This window comes from Rattus rattus, chromosome 10 (assembly GCF_011064425.1).
Source record: "Rattus rattus isolate New Zealand chromosome 10, Rrattus_CSIRO_v1, whole genome shotgun sequence".
Classification (NCBI taxonomy): Eukaryota; Metazoa; Chordata; class Mammalia; order Rodentia; family Muridae; genus Rattus; species Rattus rattus.
Window position 1 is genome coordinate 79,237,137 of NC_046163.1, and position 22,242 is coordinate 79,259,378.

Consider the following 22,242-nt stretch of genomic DNA (forward strand, 5'->3'; position numbering starts at 1 on the left):
TGGGGAGTTGAGACCATTGATGTTGAGACATATTAAGGAATAGTGATTATTGCTTCCTGGTATATTCATATTTGGATGGGAGATTATGTTTGTGTGCTTTTCTTCTCTTTGTTTTGCTGCCAAGACAATTAGTTTCTTCATTCTTTTAGGGTGTACCTTGCCTCCTTATATTGGGCTTTACCATTTATTATCCTTTGTAGCGCTGGATTTGTAGAAAGATATTGTGTAAATTTGGTTTTGTCATGGAATATCTTGGTTTCTCTATCTATTTTAATTAAGAGTTTTGCAGGATACAGTAACCTGGAATGGCATGTTTGTTCTCTTAAGGTCTGTATGACATCTGTCCAGGATTGTCTGGCTTTCAAAGTCTCTGTTGAGAAGTCTGGTGTAATTGTGATAGATCTGCCTTTATATGTACTTAGCCTTTTTCTGTTACTGCTTTTAATATTCTTTCTTCATTTTGTGCATTTGCTGTTTTGACTATTATGTGACAGGAGGTGTTTCTTTTCTGGTCCAGTCTATTTGGAGTTCTGTAGGCTTCTTGTATGCCTATGGGTATCTCTTTCTTTAGGTTAGGGAAGTTTTCTTCAATGATTTTGTTGAAGATAGTTACTGGTCCTTTGAGCTGGGAGTCTTCACTCTCTTATACCTATTATCCTTAGGTTTGATCTTCTCATTGAGCAACTCTTTTAAGCAACCTTGGTAAAGACACTCTGCACTTAGCTTTTGTCTCCATTGAAAGAAATCTGCAGTAGTGATCTGCTTTACATCAGCAGAACTAGGAACAATGGAAGGCATCCCATACTCAGCCTTACCCCAGGAAGGACAACATTGTTCACATGAAAGGTCGTGAACTTAAAATGTGCCACTAAGGTTAAGGAAAGAGAATTAGACAGCACAAACACACCTCATAAAGCTGAGCCTCACCCTCGTCTAGTCATGGAAACATTATGAACTATTGATTTATGACAGAGTACAAGCTTAGGACTCTGAATGCCAGGCAGCGAAGATGGTTCCACTGGGAAAAGGATTGGCCTAGAAGCTTAAAGGGCTGAGTTTGCTGTCTCAGAACTCAATGTATAGGAGCCAGAAGTGTCACGTACATAGCAGATGTACATCTTGATCTTAACGAGGGTCCCCCAACAACTAGAATAGGTGATTATTCTGTCTCTGTTTCCTTCCTGTCTATCTCACTTCTCTGATTGGGAAGTGGTGTATGGTCTCAGTGGGAGAGGATGAGTCTAGTCTTGCAGTGACTTGAGGTGCCAGGGTGAATTGATTCCCTGGAAGGGACCTTCCCGTTCTCAGAAGTAAAATGAGCAGGATTGGAGGGGGCTACAATTTGGATGTAAAGTGAATAAATTAATTGATGAATAAAAGAAGAGCCAGGCACTGTGCCTTCAACTTGTAATCCCATCACTGGGAGGCTGAGCCACATGGATTTCTGGGGCAGGCTAGTTAGCTAGCCCAAAGGATTTAGTAAATTCCAGGCAGGCCAGTGAGAGGACTCTCAAAGCTTAGGTGAGTGTAAGGAACAGCAGCTAAAGCTGTAGTCAGGAATGGCACACACACACACACACACACACACACACACACACACAGGCGTTGGCTAGTTTATTTCATGATAAAAATTCTCTAATGTGGGTTCAAGGACACTAATACATATTTTAGTGGTATATGGAGCTTACTGTAAGTGTTATTAATCACAATGAAAGACAGACAGCAGCTTGTCAGGTATTGAGGAAAGGTCAGGAACCAGAACTAAGACAGATGACATGGAAGGGGTTGTGAGGTGAAGAATCAAGGCTTGTTCAACATATATTAGAGTTTTTTCTTGTACCTGTTTACAGATGTGGATGATTTCCTACACAGGCCTTGGAGGGTTTCTGTTTCCCAGGCAAGGAACAAAGAAGGAATGGAAACCAGTAGCATAGCCACCAGTACCCACTTTGATATAAACTCATGTCTAAACTGAGAGATCCTGGACGCAAGAATTTTGTTACCTTGACAGACACAATCAGTGTCTCAGTCCATAGTAGGTGTGATTGTATGTGTGTGTGTGTGTGTGTGTGTGTGTGTGTGTGTATGGTGTGTGTGTCTATTTGTATTTATGTGTATGTGTGTTTGTCTATGTGTATGACTATAAGGATTGCTGTAGTATTCAGCCTGAGCAATAATTGGAAGCTAGATTACATTTTGACTAGTGGAGTTTCCAGGAACAGGATAGTATCCTTACATAAGAGGCTACAGAGTCCGAAAATACAGGAATAATGGCATTGATGACCCAGGAAGTGAATGCTCACTAGCAACAGAATCTTCTAGACTTCCCAAACACCAGAAATGTAACAAATATATCACTGTTACTTATACTCTCCCAGTGTTGTAGGAATGTGTGTGTGTCTGTGTTTACTCATTCATGTGAGTGTGTATTGGTGTGTGTATGTGTGTGTGTGTGTATTCATTCATGTGAGTGTGTATTGGTGTGTGTATGTGTGTGTGTGTATTCATTCATGTGAGTATGTGTTGGTGTGTGTGTGTGTATGTGTGTGTGTATCATTCGTGTGTGTGTGTGTTTGTGTGTGTTTGCCTGTATATGTGTATGTGTGTGTATTCATTCATGTGTGTGTTTGTGTGGGTGTGTATTTGTGTCAGTGTGTGTGTCTATATGTGTGTTTGCAAAGAAGAGCATATAGAGACCAGAGCACCACCTCTGACATTGTTCTTCAGGAGCAATCCACACAGTATTGTTTTGACTATTGAGACAAAGTGCCCCACTGGAGTTTCTAATTTGGCTACTCTGATTGGCCAACCAGACCCAGAGATCATTCTCTCTGTGCCTTCGCAGCACTAGGATTGAAAGTACAAAGCATAATGCCCAGCTTTTTGTTGGTATTAAGGACTGCATTTGGGTACTCATACTTGCATGGCAGGTGTCCAACAAACTAAACTATCTCCCCAAATGTCTTGGAATCTTCCTCATAATTTATCGAACACATGACCTTCATTTTCATTCCTACCGTCTGTCCTGAGTCTAGCATGTGAGCTCTGAGAAATGTTGACTCCTGCCTAAATTTGGAGGACAGAAATGCTCTCTACCCTTTCCTTTTAATTTTTGTCCATTGTTGTTTATAAAACCATCTCACCAGCCCTTGGCTATTCTTTTGTGTGTGTTGCTTCCACAGTACCACAAATGGCACTAGTTCCAGTAAAAAATATTAAACACATCTGAACTCATTTAAACATTAACAGACTAAGTTGATTGTGACTCCTTTAAGGTACGAACAGCAGTTAAACATCACTCTGTCCTTATATATCTGGGTTACCTTGGAGCTCTTCTCTGGGTTACTAAGCATAAGCTCCATCTTAAAAAAAATGGCCCTTCCTAGATTAGCAGAAGACTGCCTGACTATGCAGAGTCCTCTATGTATTTTGGAATTTTAGATAGGTAAAGGAAAAATCAACTCTGCAGAGTTATCCTCTGGACTACATCTCTTGATAACCCAGGCTATCTTGTGTCCAATCTCTGGTGAATAGTTATCCCTCTTACCATTTTTAAACAATCTATACCCAAACCTCTGAGCCCAAGTGCGCCAATCGCTATGTTAACTATTTACCTTTTCAAAATGAGTAGGGTTGTCTCTTTGAGTCCTCCCTTAAAATGCTGAAGATTCTAAGGAAGAATTCCTGGTATGATTGCTCATGTCCAGTGTCCTATTTTGTTCAACGCTGTAACACCTCTTCTATCCATCATCAAATGTTCCACAGGCCCCTTGGTACTAAGGTCATACAACATTGCTGCCCATTTCATACTTTAGCCCCATTAAGCTGCCAGCCTCAGGCATTGCCTAGAGATCTCCACATGCAGTTTCTCCAGATTATAATTTCTTATGACAGCTCAGGAGCATCAGTTCAGCTGACCTTGTCTTACTAGTGGAAAGGCGCTATGAAACTGTGAGAAACATTCAGAGATGCAGGCACATCAACAACCAGGAATACCTGAAGAAATGCTAGCATAAGACAAGCCAATGAATGCTCTTGTACTCATTCAAGATTTAGCATCTACAAAATATTACAGAATCTTCACTCACCCTCCATCACTACTCATAGGCAACTGTGTTTCCTTTCCATCCAAAGGGTCTGAGTTAGTTTTCTCATTGTTTTAACAAAAAATACTCAAAAAGGTCAAATTAAGGAAGAAAGAGTTTACTTGGCTCACAGTTGAAACATTCAACCCATTGTTTAGGGAAAAATATGCACCGGGAGCATAAGGTGGAAGGTCACAATGCATCCACAGTTGTGTAGCAGACTGAGATGAATTCTGGTGTCAGATCACGGTCTCTTGTTATTCAGTCCAGGAGCTCAGCACTTGGAATAATAACATCAACTTTAGCTTGGTTCTTCCACCTCAATTAACCAAATCTAGAAATTCCTTCACAGGCACTCACAGAGCATTACTTCCTGGGTGTTTCTGGAGCCTGTAACTGATGGCCATTATTGATTATAGATATTATCAAACAAGATGTTCTTAATACATTCCATATACAACTTAAAGATTAACTGAGGCTTTGCTCTCAGGAAATATTCTACCTTTTGAGGCTACTAGAAAAATGATGCCCAATTCCCAATGGGAATATATTTTGTAGGCTCCTTATTTATAAATAAAGTGATAATTTGGGTCAGAAATCCCTGAAATTTTTCTCTTTGCAATACCACATCTACCCCTAGTGTGTGGGTGTATGGAAGTATTAGAATAGTAGGTCTTTACAGAAGTCATACAGGTGAGTGAATCCCTATACAATCCAGCATAAGAAATGTCCTACAAAATCCACCATTATGGATGTTGTTACCAGGGAAAGGCAGGACTTAAAACATACAAAGTAAGTTTGACTGGAAAATAGGGAGAAAAACATCCATCTGTAAACCTCAGAAGAAACAAAGGATCCTTATTTTAGACTTGTAATCTTCAGATCTCTTGGTATATGAACTTTTGTTCTTTAAGAAAATAGGAACAGAAGTTTTGTTCTGTTCTGTGGTTCTTCATTACAGAACAATAAAAAGAATAGTCTACAACTGCAATGTTCCACATAAAAATCTAGGGCCCCCCAGAAGTGTATCTGGGTAAAGTTGAGAACAATATGCTGCATACAGTTGACATGAGGTTCCAATGTAGGAGTCCTACCTCATACATTGACTTGTTCTACCTGAGATACATGATAAGTATGCCTTTGTCCTGTTATCTCCAAATGTGAAAGCTGAAGATGAATGGGAAAGGGTGGCCCCAGGCAGAAGGAACACCTTGTGATAGAAATTCCATCTTGGAAAAGATCTGTAGTTTAGGCACATTTTTCCCCTCTGCTTGCATGTGGCTTTCCTCTGCTTGGCCCCAGTGTCCCTTAGACTACAAGATAAACCCTTCCTGTTTACAAGCATTTGTCAACTCATTAACTTTCTTGAAAATACTTTTTTTTATATAAAAAACTATCATAAAAGCTAGGTATGTAGCTCAATTTGTTAAATGTGCACTTTTCAATCATGAGCATTCCTAGAACTTACATAAATATCTAACCATGGCAGTTTGGATTTATTCGCCCAGCACTCTGAGGCAGAGACTGGTTGATCCCTGAGACTCAGTGGTCAGCCTGCCTGGACGAATTCTAGAGCTCTAGGCTAATTTGAGGCCATCCTTCAAAAAAAAAAAAAAAACAAAACAGTAAATAGCCCCTAAAGTTGACCTTTGGTTTCCATATAATGCATACATGTGAAAACACATACATGTATGTACACACACACACACACACACACACACACACACACACACACACACGGGATAAAATCAGCCTCATAAACAATTGTTTCAGTTCTTTCTAGGAAGACATTACAAGTTGTAGGACACAGAACAAATAAAGATAAAGACTGGGACTTAACTGTTCCAGCATGCTTTTATCTTATGATTCATAGGCATGGTAATGTTCCAAACTCCTTATAGTCAGGAGGATTATGAAAACGACATGTGGGCTTTATCACTACTACAAACCAAATTGACAAACATATTCTAACAACCCCAATTATTTGCCAAAATGTAAGAACAGTCTAATTGCAATATATGAAGAAGTGTGATGCTCTCTGACTCAAAAGGAAGAAAGACCAGACAGTTTATAAGCAACATTATGAACAGTCCCTCCATATGGGACACATTACTGTTTTTTTGTTTGTTTGTTTTGTTGTTGTTGTTGTTGGTAGTGGTGGTGGTGGTGGTTTGGTTTGGTTTTTGTTTTTTTTTTTTTTTCTGAATTGAAACATTTTACTCAAAACAGAGGTTGCTAAAAACTCAGAATAAAGATATCTTACATGTCTCAGGAAGTTTCTGAATTTTATCAGATTCATGAGATTCTCTGTCTTTAAGTCTTGGCTCTTGCCAAGACAACATGGTTCCACATGGAGAGGTTTAATGAGAGAAGGAGAGGAGAGGAGAGGAAAGAAGGCTGGAAAGAAGGAGGAAGGGGGCAAGAACAAAGAAAAAACAAAGAGCAAGAGGGGGAAGTAGGAGGAAAAGGAGGGGGCAAGGAGTCCCTTATATCGCAGGCACAGCTACGCAACTGTGGGGTGAAGCATACCTGGCTGCTGCCAGGTACCTCTGGGGGTAGAGCTTAGGCAGAATATAAACATAAAGATTATGAAAACTGTAATTATTACTGGGGAGAGTAGATTCTACTCTAATTCTGATTCACCAAAAAAGACAGCTTGGACTCAAATCATATGTAAACACAGAGTTTTTTATCCTGCAGAAGCCCAGAGTGCTGGAGTCTCCCATTACCAAGATAGAGACATAACTATTTGAGCTTGACAGCCTGATTTGAAGCACATTAGGGGATTTCAGGGGATGTGAAATATATCCTGATCCTTCTTTAGGGATATTCCATTTAGGGTGCCAGGGCTGGAAAGTGAAGTTTGGAGACTGTTGCTAAGTAGCAGTCTCACATGTAAAACTTTTAGCTTGCTGTTAAGTTTGTTTGTCCATAGCAACTTTGTTTTTTTTTTTTTTTTTTTTTTTTTTTTTTCTTCAGGATGAGAGCTATGCTCTTGGATAAGACAAGGATCTGAACAATCTAGTGGATTTTGTCAGTTGAACTAAAATTGTCTCAGACTTGGTAGGAGCACATTTCTTTGTGTGAAATCCAGTGATTCATTCTCTTTTGGTTCCCCAAATAGGCTATATTGAGATTGAGTCAACAAAACAACTTAGTGTCCCCATAACCAGCAGAGTAGTCAAAAATCTAATACAGGGGTAGAAGTAAAATCTAAAAGAAAATTGTCTTAGTAAATTTATACATTGCTGTGTGAAAATTCCCAGCCAAAGAAGCAGCTTAAGGAAGAATTGGTTGACTTCAGCTAAAACTCTATTACAGTAGGAAAGACCAGGAGGCAGGAGCAGGAACCTGGCTGTTCTGTCACATTACATCACATTAAAGGAATCAAAGAGAGGTCTCAAAGTGTGTCTCAGCTATAAAATATCAAGGTACACCTCCAGGGACATACTTCTTCAGTCAGAGGTATGTCCTAAAGGCTCTACATCCTTTCCAAACATCACTACCAGCTGGAGACTAAGTGCCGGTTAGTGTTTGTTGTTAACTAAAATGGAGATTTGAATGAGAATGGCCCCTGTAGGCTAATATAATTTAATGTTTCTCCAGGAGCTATTAGAACTCATTCAAAGGATTAGCATGGTTGACCTTTTTAAAAGAAGTGTGAGTGGAGTAAGTTTTGGACTGTTCAAATGCCTAATTCATTCTCAGGGGTTTTGTTTGTTGTTGTTGTTGGTTTTGGTTTTGTTTTTTTTTTGTTTTTGTTTTTTTTTTCCCTCTCTGCCTCCTGCTTGTAGAACAAGATGTATGCTCTCAGCTACCTTTGACCGCAATGACTGCTGGGCTCCTGCTGTAATTCAAATGATTGTGCTTAATTAAAAGTATAAAACTATGAATACCAAATTAAATGTTTTAGTTAATAAATTGCCTTGGTTGTGGAGGTGTTTTTTCCCCCCATGACAATAAGACAACTAGTTAACACAAATCCATACCAGTGTTGAGCAGTGATTGAAACTGAATCTATAGAGACAGCTAACAAAAAAATGGGGACCAAGAATTAGAGAGGCAGGACAGACCAAGTGTGAATAGAAGAAAACATATTTCCCAAATGTTGGCTCTTCATGTCATAGTGGAGAAGGCAACCTTGTGGATGATATAAGTACAAGAGGCTTCATTTTCTACATAGAGCAGACAGAGTGTATGCAAACTTTGGAAAATATTAGAAGCCAAATATTACTATGGCTTCCTTATGCTTTCTTTCAAAAGTCCCTGTGGACAGAGGATATATACTTTGTCCCAGGTGAAGTTAGTTTAATGGTGTTGATGCAGTGTGGCTGGGATCCCTTTAACCTTCACAAGCTGCAGTGAAGCAGGCTGTGGGAAACAACAAGTTGTTCTGTGCAAAACAATCCAACAGTCAATATTATTCCAAACATCAGGAGTCTGGCATCATACTGTTTATTTTGGACATAATTAAGTATGGTACCATCTGATAAAAAATATCCTTGTGATGACATGATGCTGTCCCATGAGTACAACAAAGCTTACCCAAATCATTTTGAGAAACAAGGTAAGCTAACTATGGATCAGCATTTGACTATCGTGAAACTCTTTGTAAAGCACACATGACACCTTCTATAAAAATGGATTCTATAGATTGACTGAGAAAAATGTGTGAAACCAACATCCTGCTGACTAATGATATTATAAACCTGTGAGCTTCCTGAGAAAACAACATGCTGTTGACATCAGCTGACAAGAGCTCTGTGTCCTTGACCTTCATAAATGTTTCCCACTTCCCCCCTTTCTCTGTTACTCCTGATATGGTATAAATTCAGCCTTGGGAAAAAATAAATTTGTTGCCTTGATCAGACTCTTGTCTTGGCATCCTTCTTTGCAACTCTTGTCTCCCTTTCTATTACAGTTACCCTCTGCACCATCGTTGACTGTCCAGCAGGATAGAACAACTGGATGAATGCGTAACCCCTAAAACATTTCCCATCTCTCTTTGGCATTGGAATAGTATAAGTCAGTGAGTTCTCCCATGCCTAGAAAGCAAAAGTGAGAAGTCCTGTACAAAATAAATAAATAAATAAATAAATAAATAAACAAACAAACATCGGGACAGGAATGGATATCCACCCAGGGCCTGCCTCAGTCACCTTCTCTCTTTGGGTTTCACATTCCCATACCCTCTGTGCCCTCCACGTCAGGTAAAACATGGAAGTTTTGTTTGCCTGTGTTATTCTGAGGATGTTTCTTCTGTAGCCCCCCTATGTTCACAACTGAGTCTATTTCTAAGAAACAGGACCTGGTATATTGTTGGTGCCTGTCCAATGAATACCTGATTTTGTAATGCACATGGACTTGCTGTACTTTTTTTCTAATTAGCACCATTAATTATTAATGTTTTTCTTCCATGAAGAGTGAGAAATATCTCTGAGATGCTGTCAGCAGTCTGCTCATACTTTAGGCCAAGATTCAGGCATCTGTTTTGAAAGGAAATATGGTGATAGGATGACAATCTTCTGTGGCATCCCAAATAGTAGATAAAGTCCAAAGAAACCTGACTTTGCAGAAGCAGAAGTAGAGAAACTGTCCTAGCATCCTTGATACCATTAACATAGCTGGCATTCATTTCCTCTCCTGCCAAACATCCTTTCCATCTTCCATGTTTGCCCAAATTATAAGTACCTAAAGTAGCTTTGAATATATGAATGCTTGACAACTCAAAATGATGAACTTACATAAAATAATTGTGAAAATTTTGTATGATTTCTGGCGACTATTTTATTTTTTTACTAGAAATTTATTAATGTACATTTCTAATGTTATTCCCCTTCAAAGTTTCCCCTCCATAAATCCCCTATCTCTCCCACCCCCTACTTCTATGAGTGTGCTTCCAAACCACATACCCACTCCTGTCTCATCCTCTTAGCACTCCACTATGCTGGGACATCAAGGTTTTATAGGACCAAGGACCTCCCCTCTCATTGATGCCAGATAAGACCATCCTCTGTTACATATGTAGGTGACTGTTTTTAATAGAACATCTTTCCACCTTTTAAAAACTTTGTACATGTAAAGGATGGTTTTTAATAATATTTACTTCCAACTCATCTATAAAACTCCATTTAGGAAATGTCAACATATCCCTCTCCCCATTTTATATCAGGACTCTTTTAACACAACCCACTGAATCGAATAAATTCTGCCTAATGGACTGATGACAGCTCTTACATGCTTGATCTTTTTGCAGTCTTATACAGGACACCACAGCTGCAGGAAGATCATGACAATGACCTATCCAGAAGTTTATAATTCAAATCTGGCTTCTATAGTATTTTCACTCTGTTTTCTGTAGTATTTTATGAGCCTTGAAAAAAGTGTTGATGCAAATTTTCCATTTAGGGGACACTTTTCTTTCCTCCTAGGAAACACCTTTTCAGTGAGCAATTCACTTTTATTTTTCAGGAAGCACACTTTCAGTGAGCAATTCACTTTTGTCAATACAATAAAAGCTTTAAAAGTCAGAATTCTTCCTGGTGATATCTTTCACAGACTCTGCTCTTTTGTATCTTTAATGTAAGTGAGAAATGTTAAGAATGAGGTATCCAATTACATTTTTAAATTTTTTTATGGTAATTGGCCTTTTCAGAATTTTGTCAGCATGATACAAGATAGGAACCTCAGTTTTAAAATGCCGCCACAAGATTTGTCTGTAGACTCACATGGCAATCGGGGCCAGGCAGAATCACATGATATGGTTCTTACAGTCTGATGGGCTTTGGGAAGATGGCAGACAGGAAGGGAGATGCCATCACTACCTGCTTGGCCTGGGTCCGGGCCTGAAGGTCTGGCAGTCTCATGAGCCAGAACCAAGACTGAGTCCATGGCTCAGGGTCATTTCCCCTGGCCTATGACTATGTCTATGGCAACTGGAGACTGAGATGAGGGAGAAGAAGTTGTCCGAGGACTCATATTTGAACTACTGCTGGAGCTTCTGCCAGAACTTTTTGTAATATGCAAGCAACAAGAATCCATCAGAACACATTGTGAATCTTCTGGAGGTAGACTGTCTTGCTATTCAAAGCTTTTCCAGTGAAGGTCTATTTTTTAATTACTGAATGTGAAGATGTCCTCTTAGTACTTGGCAGAGTAGTTCTGAGTTGTTTTGATTTACTGTTTTCAATGACTGAAAATGAACTGTCCTGTGATGTCTGGGCACAATTCCTTCAGTCTCTACAGGAGTCACATGATGCACTGTTGGAATCTGAGAATAAAAAAAATTGCAAATACTAGTTCATGTTACAAAAAAAGGAGTATGGGAAAATCCTGTTCTTAAAATTCTGTCACAACAGCCAGTAAGACAGAGGAAGGACAATCTTAAGTTTTTGGTCTCTGGAACACAATTTGAGAAATGTCTGGTTTAGAGGAAACAGCACCACTGGCTTAGAATCCTTGTCAACAAAATGATTGCACAAGAAGGACATTCCTTTCTACAAAAGAAAATCAAACATTTCTTTAAATCTAACTGTATCCCCCAAGCTACTTCTTTGTCAAGCCTGTATGCAGAGTCTAAAGAACTTGCACAGATATCCTGTTTTCAGTAAGCCTGTATCACATGTATATGTTCCATATTTCCCAGCGAAGAGGCTATTCAAGAGTTTGCAAAGGTGGACTGCAAGGGAGTACTAGGCATCATATTTAACCTTGAATATGAGGGTTAGAATAATACACTATTTGCTCTTTGTATGGCTTAGTTTACCCAGCAGCTCCAGACTGACAGGGCATATTGTTTTTGGAATCAGACTCTCTTTTGGAGTAAACTGCAAAGAAGAATCAAACTATCTTTGGAGACTTTGTTGGAAAACTGTTGACAGTTTGGTGTCATAGCTAAAACACAAGAGCATTTATTTTGTCATAGAGACTGAAACACAAGACTCAAGCATTGGGGTGTCAATTTTCCTATGTATCTGAGCTCTTCAACTCAAATCAATAGAAGATGAGGAAATGAATGCTTCAGTCTGTAAAACAATTTCCTGTCGTTTACCAGAAGATTTGGAAGTCAGACAAGTCTGTCAGCTTACAAAAATTCTTAGTTGAACCCACGTTGGATGGATTCAATATGCTGGAAGAAATGTATTTGCAGTCAGATCAAAATTTTAATGAAGAAAATGCACCAATTTCAAATTCACTGTGATGCGAGATTTTACTAGCTTTAAAAGTTCACTTGCCTTTGATACTGAATTTTGCGTATGGAAAACTTTGAAGTGACACTGTCAACAACTCATGGGATAATAAGCCTAGATTCTGATGATGAACTAAGTGGCTATGCACTAATAATATAGATGTCTTAGAGTCATTTCTCAGTGACTATGAAGAAGATAAAGAAAATAAACAATATAAAAGTGGTCTAGCAGATCAGAATAAGGAGAAAAGAGACAAAATGGCCATTGATTCCTCTGAAAGATACCAGAGGTGGCTTCAATATAAGATTTTCTGTTTATTGAATATGTGGGAATGTATAGAGGCTAGGATTCTCCTTCATTTCCAAGATGCACATAGAAAGTGGAATATACACCTGTCCAGTTTTTATTAAAAATTTCAAGAGAAAAGAGCTATTTGTTCTTCACATAATGGAACTTGTTAAAATGCTACCAAGAATAAGTGACCATTCTAGAAAGAAATTACTACTGAAAAGCTCTCAAGGGTTTATTTATCCTAAGACTCCTACTGGATGTTTGGAACAAAATGCATCACTAAGTGAACAAGCCAGAGGATAGTCTCATGAATATGTCACATTTAGCAATTTAGAAGACCACTTCCTGCAAGACAGAATCTTGTACCCATATCCTGGTACAGACTAATTTTTTGTGTGCTCAGTTTAAATACATAAGCATATGTCTTCAAGCTGAACTCCAAATAATGAAGAGAATGCCAAGCTATACTTGGATATGGAAAATAGAAGAGAGAAGTTCACGTACTGCCAGAGTTATGTCCCGTTAGCCTTTCACCTATATGAACATGAGCAGGTGTATTATGGTCCTCAAACTTACATGTATGTCTCTGTAGATTGCTATACAAGGTATGGGTCAGCAGATGAACTCCTTAGCAGGAGCATGATGACCTCCATTACCAATGTGAGTTGAATGGCTGATAAATTGTGTTCAGTGACTTGGGTCAGCTTTACCACCATAAAATACATCACTTCAGGAATGCATTCTACATAAGAAATGACCTTGGCTGTAAAAAGATCAATTATTCTAACATAAAATACCAGGACCACTGATCCTTGCATAGTGTTAAAAGCCCAAATTAAAGAAACGAGTGAAACTTGAGGAACATGTAGGAGGTGGCAAGAAAGATTGTATGGACCAGTTCCATCTACTTGACCAAATTCATAAGTCCCATTCTCCTGAAGATCTTCTTTTCTGTCCAGGGTCAGCTAGTACTCTCATAGCCACCACTGAAACCCAGGACAGCAGTGACAGCAATTCTAGTGATCAGTTAAGTCTCAGCTCTTTCACTTCAATAACTGAGGAGTTAATTGACTCACTAGAACACTCTGAAATCATACTGTCTCATGAGAAAGCCTTTTTTTTTTTCTTTTTTCTTTTTTCTTTTTTTTTTAATTAACTTGAGTGTTTCTTATTTACATTTCGAGTGTTATTCCCTTTCCCGGTTTCCGGGCAAACATCCCCCTAATCCCTCCCCCTCCCCTTCTTTATGGGTGTTCCCCTCACCATACTCCCCCCATTGCCGCCCTCCCCCCAACAATCACGTTCACTGGGGGTTTACTCTTAGCAGGACCAAGGGCTTCCCCTTCAACTGGTGATCTTACTAGAATATTCATTGCTACCTATGAGGTCAGAGTCCAGGGTCAGTCCATGTATAGTCTTTAGGTAGTGGCTTAGTCCCTGGAAGCTCTGGTTGCTTGGCATTGTTGTTCATAAGGGGTCTCGAGCTCCTTCAAGCTCTTCGAGTTCTTCCTCTGATTCCTTCAACGGGGGTCCTGTTCTCAGTTCAGTGGTTTGCTGCTGGCATTCGCCTCTGTATTTGCTGTATTCTGGCTGTGTCTCTCAGGAGCGATCTACATCCGGCTCCTGTTGGCCTGCACTTCTTTGCTTCATCCATTTTGTCTAATTGGATGGCTGTATATGTATGGGCCACATGTGGGGCAGGCTCTGAATGGGTGTTCCTTCTGTCTCTGTTTTAATCTTTGCCTCTCTCTTCCCTGCCAAGGGTATTCTTGTTCCCCTTTTAAAGAAGGAGTGAAGCATTCACATTTTGATCATCCGTCTTGAGTTTCATTTGTTCTAGGCATCTAGGGTAATTCAAGCATTTGGGCTAATAGCCACTTATCAATGGGTGCATACCATGTGTGTTTTATGAGAAAGCCTTTTTAAAAGAGAAGTGTTGCAATATGTCTATTTTGATGGGACTAAATTCATATGTGGTTTTGACAACTATGGTTTCACCTACAAGAATGCAAGAAGGATGCAGAAATGTCTTCAGAAGATGTATTCAAACATTTGCAAGCTGAGAAAGATAAAGACAAGAGACCTCTTTACCTGCTTAGATGACAAACATAAGGAAGGTGACAAATTTGAAGCAGAACCTAGACACAGCTTTGATACAGTGACTCCCTGGACAAAGGTCCAGATCATAGTATCCATATTAAATGCAAAGGAGAACATCTAGGTTATTCTGTGGAACCTTTCATTTAGGCTTCTAAAGGGCCATGTACATAAGATACAATGTTGGGACTTTTGTTACATTTGAAACATTTAACCTTGAAGAATTCAATAGCACATGAATCTTTTTCAGGGTTTTTGCAGGGAACCCATCTATTAGTTCTAAGTCTCTTCAGTTAGTCCCATCTTTCATTTCAGATCTTAATTTTCAGAATCAGGATGAAAATATGTCATGTCAGTGCCTTGTACAATTGGCAGCAAAGCCTTTCTTCTATGGACTTCAAGGATGCAAATATGAATTTGTAACCAGAGAGGCTTTCCTAATGCATCTTAAAAAGCACAGCTATTCAAAAGATGAGTCCCTTCAGTTAACCATGTTTCAGCAGCAGTATTCCCTATTCTGGCATCACATCTGCCAAGAAAAACACACAATATTATTCATTATAAAAATAAACATCAAATTGGCAATGACAGTATAACTTACATACTATTAGACAGTGTAAAATGTGGTCATAAAGGTACATGCTAAATTGAGAAATTGAAAAATGACTGTTCTGCAAATTTGGTCCCAACAATAATTCAGAGACCACTCAGTGTCATTCTAAAAAAAAAATAATAAAAAATAAAAAAAAAAGCACATGGCTCAGAAAAAGACTTGGAGTCCTCTTGTGAGGAAACAGAAAGTAGATATATAGTATCTCATCACAAATTGGTAGCCATAGAGAAGAGGGAGAGGGGAAGGTGGAGAGAAGAAACAGGTGGACTGTTGCTAAAAGAAATCTGTGCTTTATTTTGAATAAGTATCAGAAAGCTTTTGATTGTATCCACAGAATTTGCAACTCTTCATTTACCATTCTAGAAGTCTGATGTGCATCAGTACAACAAAGAGGAGGTATGCTTAGAGAAGAACAAAGCAAGAACCAAAAGGGAACATGTAAAGTGTAAAAAAGATATTTGCTTGCAAATAATAAGGACTGTAACAAGTTCTTCTATGCTCCAAGGCCTTAGCTAAGTACTGCAGTGACTTTCATAACATAAACAACATTTAAGAGTCTAAAGTGGTTTCTCAGATAGTCTGCAGCGAGGTTTTCTTGTAACCAGCCTCAGTGCCCTGCTGTTTTTTATTCATTCAGTAAGTTGAAACACCACCTGTTGAAACAGCATAATATTGAAGGAGAAATCCATTTGTATTATGAAACCCATTATACTCTTAATTGCTATGCCCAGGTTTTTCAGCCATTGAAGTTATTATTTCCAGCATGTCTAGTTCCGACATAAGGACTATTATGACAACCTGTTCAGCAGCCAGGAAGTAGCAAATTAGTGACTTCTACGGAATGAATTGCTGCATCAGACAACTCATGTTTAGGGATTGACACAGATACAGGTGCAGACGCAGGGACAAGAACATCAGCCTACCAAAAGGGCATGTAATAAAATAAAGCTAAAATATGTAGCTTACTCAAAGAAAAAATCTTCAATTAGCTTTAAAACCAGAGCATAATTGATTCGTATGTTTGTTGTGAATTTTGAACACACGCAATACCCATGCATGGTTTAGGGATGCTTTCCTATAGTGAAGCTGGAAAGCAGCATTGTGAGGCATTACAAACATAACCATCTGCAAAATAGTGCCTATTTAGAGCAGCAGTTGGGAACCTTGGGGTTTGTTAAGTATGGTACCAATATTAAAGACAAGAAGTAGAGCCCTGTGTGAAGAAAGAGGAAAATACTAACTGTGAATAGGTGTGCACAGAGAGCTGATCCCCAGAAGATAGCAGTGTGCCCCTCCCAATCACTTATTCCACTTGCCCAGCTGAACAAGATGTTGGTCAGAAAGAATGTTCAGAAAGAAAGCCAGTTTTTGGCACAAAGAGTCTGTTCTACAAGAGGACATTGAAAAGCATCCATTCTTCAGAACCACTTCTATGCAACAGTGTAATATAGTTCAGTCATCTCCTGGTAAAATAGAAAGCACCATAGCCAATCCCAGAGTAAGGGAAAGGGGTATTTTTCCACAGACTTCCAACTGCCACTATCAAGGATCAAAGAAGAACCTGGGCAAGATAGTTCAGGACAAGAAAACACAGTAAAGAGTGAAGTCCAGGTCTCAAAGGAGAATATAGAAAGCATTTTCAGGCTAGGTCACTTGATCTGAACACTTACAATCCAATGGGATTTGAGTCTTTATGCTGAAATTTATTCAGGAAAGTGAAGAGTATAATGATGTTGATGACTGGGAACCTTTAGAGAACTTAACATTGAAGAACTCCTCTCAGCCTGGTAATGACTTGCCAGGGAATGTGGCAGATACCATAGTGAATGACAGCAAACTTCAAGTTGACATACCTCATTCTTCCAGTGACCCTCCCATTTCTGAGAAACTGTATGCAATCCCACCATTAGTAGTACCTGAAGCAGCAGCAATTCCTTCCATGGAAAATGTGAAGATTGTCCTGGTCAATGCATTTAAGCCTGTGCAGAGCTTGCCTTAAAAACTTTCATTATCTTCAGAGTGTAGTTGTCCTTGAACGATCTAAGTTCTCTACACTGATGTTAGACTTCTTTCCAACTAAGAAGACAGAGAAGCTTTGTGTAGGAAGTTCCTGAATGGCTGTTTTTGAAGCACCTAGCCCCAGCATTGCAATATGCGGACCTTTGTTAACCTGAAAAAACACTGGGAATCAGCCACACTTGCTTAGTGTTGAATAGGCTGTGGGTTTACATGATTGTACAATATCTGTGTCAGTAGCATTGGTGACATACAGTAGTTGGTATATTGATTGGGATTTTTATTTTCTTATTTTAAAAAATGGAACTGTATTCTTGTTTGGTGCTTTTTAATAAATCAAAATATACTGGGGCTTCCTTTTCCAATTAAGTGTACATGATTATATATAGAACATATATTAAAGTCCCAGGGTGGGGTGGCTAGGGAAAGAGTAGGAAGTTCTTACTTCACTTGAATGGGCACCCAAGGGTGATTTGCGAAATATACTGTGTTTTATAGCATCTTATTTTTTGAGTGGTTTTAATAAATTACAATTTTCATGAACAAAAGAAAAAAAAAAGATTTGCCTGTAAGTACGCCTCCAGGAACATTTTCTTGGTAAGTGATTGACTGCGGGATACTTTAGCTTGCTTTTTCAAGTACTATCCATGCGATGGTGGACCTAGGATGTATAAGAAAGCAGACTGAACAAACCATGGAAAGAAACTCAGTAAGCTACATTTCTCCATTACTTCTGCATAGTAACTACTTCTAGGCTTGCATGCCGCAGTTATGCACTGTTACCTAGATTAATAAAGAAAATAAACCATTTCTTCCCCAAGTTGATTCTGGTTGTCATTTTTTATCACAACATTCAAAAATCAAATTAGGACAGAATTTGTCTTGGTTACGGTTTCTACTTTTGCAATAAACACTCTGGCTCAAAAACTTAGGTGGGGAGGAAAGGATTTATTGACTTGCACTTCCACACGAATGTTTGCCTTTGATGGAAGTCAGGACAAAAACTCAAACTGGGCAGTATCTTGAAAGAATGAGCTGATGCAGAGGCCATCAAAAGAGTGTTTGTTGTTGGCCTGCTTCACTGTCTTGCTCAGCCTGCATTCTTATTGTTGTGTTAGACTGCGGATCATATCTGCACAGCAGCACAAGAAGAGGTTTACTGAGGAGAGTGAGAAAGAGAAGCAGGAAAAAAGACGGCAAGAGAGAGAGGAGGGACCAAGAAGCCCCATTTATATTGAGTCAAGCACACCTGGCTGTTGCCAGGTAACTGTGTTGTGGAACCTAGACAATATGCTAACATTCCCCCATTTTGGTTTAATTAAAAAGCAGTAATGGTGGAGCAAGAATATAAGCACCATGACATTTAGGTATTTCCTGCTGACTTTTGGGGGAAGTGTCTCTCAGAAACCTGGGGAAATTGGTATGGGGAGATTGGTCCAGTCGTAGGAGACTAGGTTGTTTCCTTGCTGTCTAGTGTCTGTGGAACCATTTCTACACATATCAGAAAGACCAGGCCAGTAGAAGTGTTTGTGTCTGTAAAAGAAGACTGGAACTTCTGGGGGTTGCTTCTCTGAAGCTGTCCTGAATGCAATAAATACCTCGAATTGACAAGACACTGAAACACACACACACACACACACACACACACACACACACACACACACACAAACACACAAACACATTATAGGTAAAGAATAAAGTTGAATATATTAGGGAGAAAAAAATTCTGAGATATACAGTTGAAACTCTTAAGACTTGGTAATTGGGGATAGGGAGATTCCCATTCACAGGAACAGGAGAGGAATCACACACTCTGGAATAAGTAGTTAAGTGAGAACTTCAGGCTATTGATTAGCAGATGCACTTGTCTGGATGGAGTCTATCCTGGTTCATGAAAGGTAGATATGAATGTGGTTTTTATAGCTCATAAATTTACAAAAGGGATAGATTTCTTAACAACACAGTCTTCAAGATGATCTTTCGTGGAGCAGAGGGATAAAGGGGCTTTTCTTTTTGTCTAGGAGACTGAAATACATAACAAGAAACTACTTAAGTTTATAATTGAGACAGAGGAAAACCAAAAGCTTGAACGTATGAACACTGTTGATCAAGAGAGACACCTTATGTCTATAGTTAAAGTACAAGTATAGGATCCCATTCTCTTTCCTATTTGATAAAGTTCACTTAGTGAGAAAGGGACATGTACTCTGATTAGAATATCTACCCCAACAACTTCCCTTAAAGGAAAGACTGATGCTGGGTCAGGTGTCCCAGGAAAGAGAGGGAATTGTGGAGGGTTTGTATGTCTGGAGCAGCCTGCAGCTGGCTCAGAAGGAGAGGAGGAGTCTGGAAAGGTCCAATAAGGAGGCTCTGAGGATGTCTTGTGAGAAGAAGAAGCTGAGGAGGTGCTCCGAGTTTTAGAAGGCACAGAGATAAGTCTGCATCAGAAAAAAGGCAGTTCCTCAGCTGGATCAAGGGATGTAGTACCATATGGTATAGGATTCATGGCTAGGAGAAGTTGAGTTGGGGGACAAGAGAACAGAGAGAAGAGTCAGAGTGAAGACTATCAAAAGCATGGGAGTAGATTTCTTCAAATAATTTGATCTAGTGTGCCATTAATTGACCATTTAAAGCCATTGTATAATGGTTGCTCAATTCAGACCTCATTGCAGAAGTGTACTAGCTTTGATGCCCTCAAGTTTAGAGATTTGAGATTTTCCAGGAGACATCTCATAGGGGAATTAGGAGATAAATTTGAAGATGTTGAAGTGCCATTGGGTGAGAAGGATGTTATTGAACTATTTGAACAGGCATCCTAAGAAAAACTTCAAAAACCAATTACAACTGTACAGTAAGGCTAGATGGCCAGGTCCTCATGTGGACACTAGGGGTTGTGATGAGTCTGACACTCACTAAGGAAAGTGGCCCACCTAAGGCTAGGAGTTAGCTGTAAGGTTGCAAGAGCCTGAAATGGGAGGGGAATGAAAATCATTTTCAAAAGCAGAGTCATCCAAGTTTTTTTTTTTTTTTTTTTTTTTTTTTTTTTTTTTATGTTGGCTAGGGGCTGGTAATAGGGACTGTGAAATTTCAACCAATAAGCCCATAGAATTTCACTAGACTTCTCTCAAGGAAGGTTCCCTCTCTGCGAACTGGAGGGAATACTTTATCAATCCACAGGTGTGGAAAGTCTGACAATCTGGTAGCAGAAACAGTGGTATTCTGTGGCTGGTGGACCTGTCGACATGAGGTTCGGCCCATGTTGTTTCGAAGGAACAGAAAAATTCAGATCCCTTAGCAAACAGAGTAGAGCCAAAAATGTAGGTTACCCAGTACAGTGACTCTGTTCTAGGAAATTGACTGACCATAGAACTGATGATTACACCATTCGGTTCAGCAACTCTGTTCACTGACCATAATGTTAGATTAAAATCTTAAAGAATAATCTTGAGAGACAAGGAGTTTCCCCTGTGATTTTTCACTGGTATTCTCAACATTTTCCAATGACATCCTCCCTACCCATTTGGGTTGTGGTTTCTTCCTTTAAATACCTCTTTTCCCAGATACTCAGGGTCAAACTCCTCTACCCTGCATGGGATACGAGTCTCAAACCTGCTGCACTGGTTCCTATAATATATAATAATAATAATAAATATATATATATATATATATTATATAATAATATATATAGTAAACCTCTTGTGATTACAGCAAGGACAGTCTCTCATGAGTTCTTGGGGGGTCGCCTCATCCCGAAACTTGAGTGAGGTTCTCCCCACACCTGGGGTCTTTCAGTTTAACCTACATGACATCAGCTAGACCATTTTGCGGAGGTCAGGGTGTGTCACTACCGGAATGGCCCACATGGTGGTGGTGGCAGTAGCAGTGTCTGTGGTTGCAGCACCCCATGTGTTGGCAAAGTCCGCTAGGAGCACTTCCCAAGTCTCAGCACCAAATGTTGTGCTATACAGCAGATCAAATCTGGACAGATCATTCCAGACCAACACAGCCCCACAAGAAGAGGTTTATTGGGCAAACAATTTACAGATGAGGAATGCCAAAGTTCTGAGAAACACCTAAAGAAATGTTCAACATCTTTAGTCATAAGGGAAATGCAAATCAAAACAACCCTGAGATTTCACCTCACACTAGTGAGAATGACTAAGATCAAAAACTCAGGTGACAACAGATGCTGGAGAGGATGTGGAGAAAGAGGAACACTCCTCCATTGTTGGTGGGATTCCAGACTGGTACAACCATCAGAATTACACCAGACTTCTCACTAGAAACTAGGAAAAGCAGAAGATCCTGGACAGATGTCTTACAGACACTAAGAGAACACAAATGACAGCTCAGGCTACTGTGTCCAACAAAACTCTCAATTAACATAGATGGAGAAACCAAGGTATTCCATGAGAAAACCAAATTTACTCAATATCGTTCTGCAAATGCAGCACTACTGAAAAATCCATGTGTCAATACTGGTATAGCCATTTCTTAAGAATGATAATCTTTTAAGCTGGCCCTTGCTTAGCACCTAGATGTTAGACAATGGACCAGAAAGTAAAGAAAGCATCCACCCTCTAGGAAGCTGTCCGACCATACGAACAGATGGTATAGATCCTATTTACTGCAGGGAAATTACAAAGCAGGAAATTACAACATCTCCGGGAAGTTGACTGACCACTATAGATTGTGCCAAAGGATGAGAAAATCTATATCAAGTTAGATGTCCTTGGTACTGACATGGCTGTGCTGACATAGCTATAGTCTGGGCCTGGGAACCCCAGAAGAGAAATATCTGCCAAGTCAGATATCCTTTGTCATTGTCCTGGGAACCCCAGGATGGGAAAACATATACCAAGTCAGATGTCCTTCATACTGAAATGGCTGCGCTGATATGGTTACTGCCTTGTAGCAGGAACTCCAGGATGAGAAACATCTGCCTACTTAT

General features: G+C 39.4%; 1 pseudogene; it reads left to right on the forward strand.

Annotated features, from left to right (window-relative positions):
* Window positions 1-10,877: 10,877 nt before the first annotated feature.
* LOC116910985 lies at window positions 10,878-17,389 on the forward strand (annotated as a pseudogene).
* The last annotated feature ends 4,853 nt before the right edge of the window (window positions 17,390-22,242 follow it).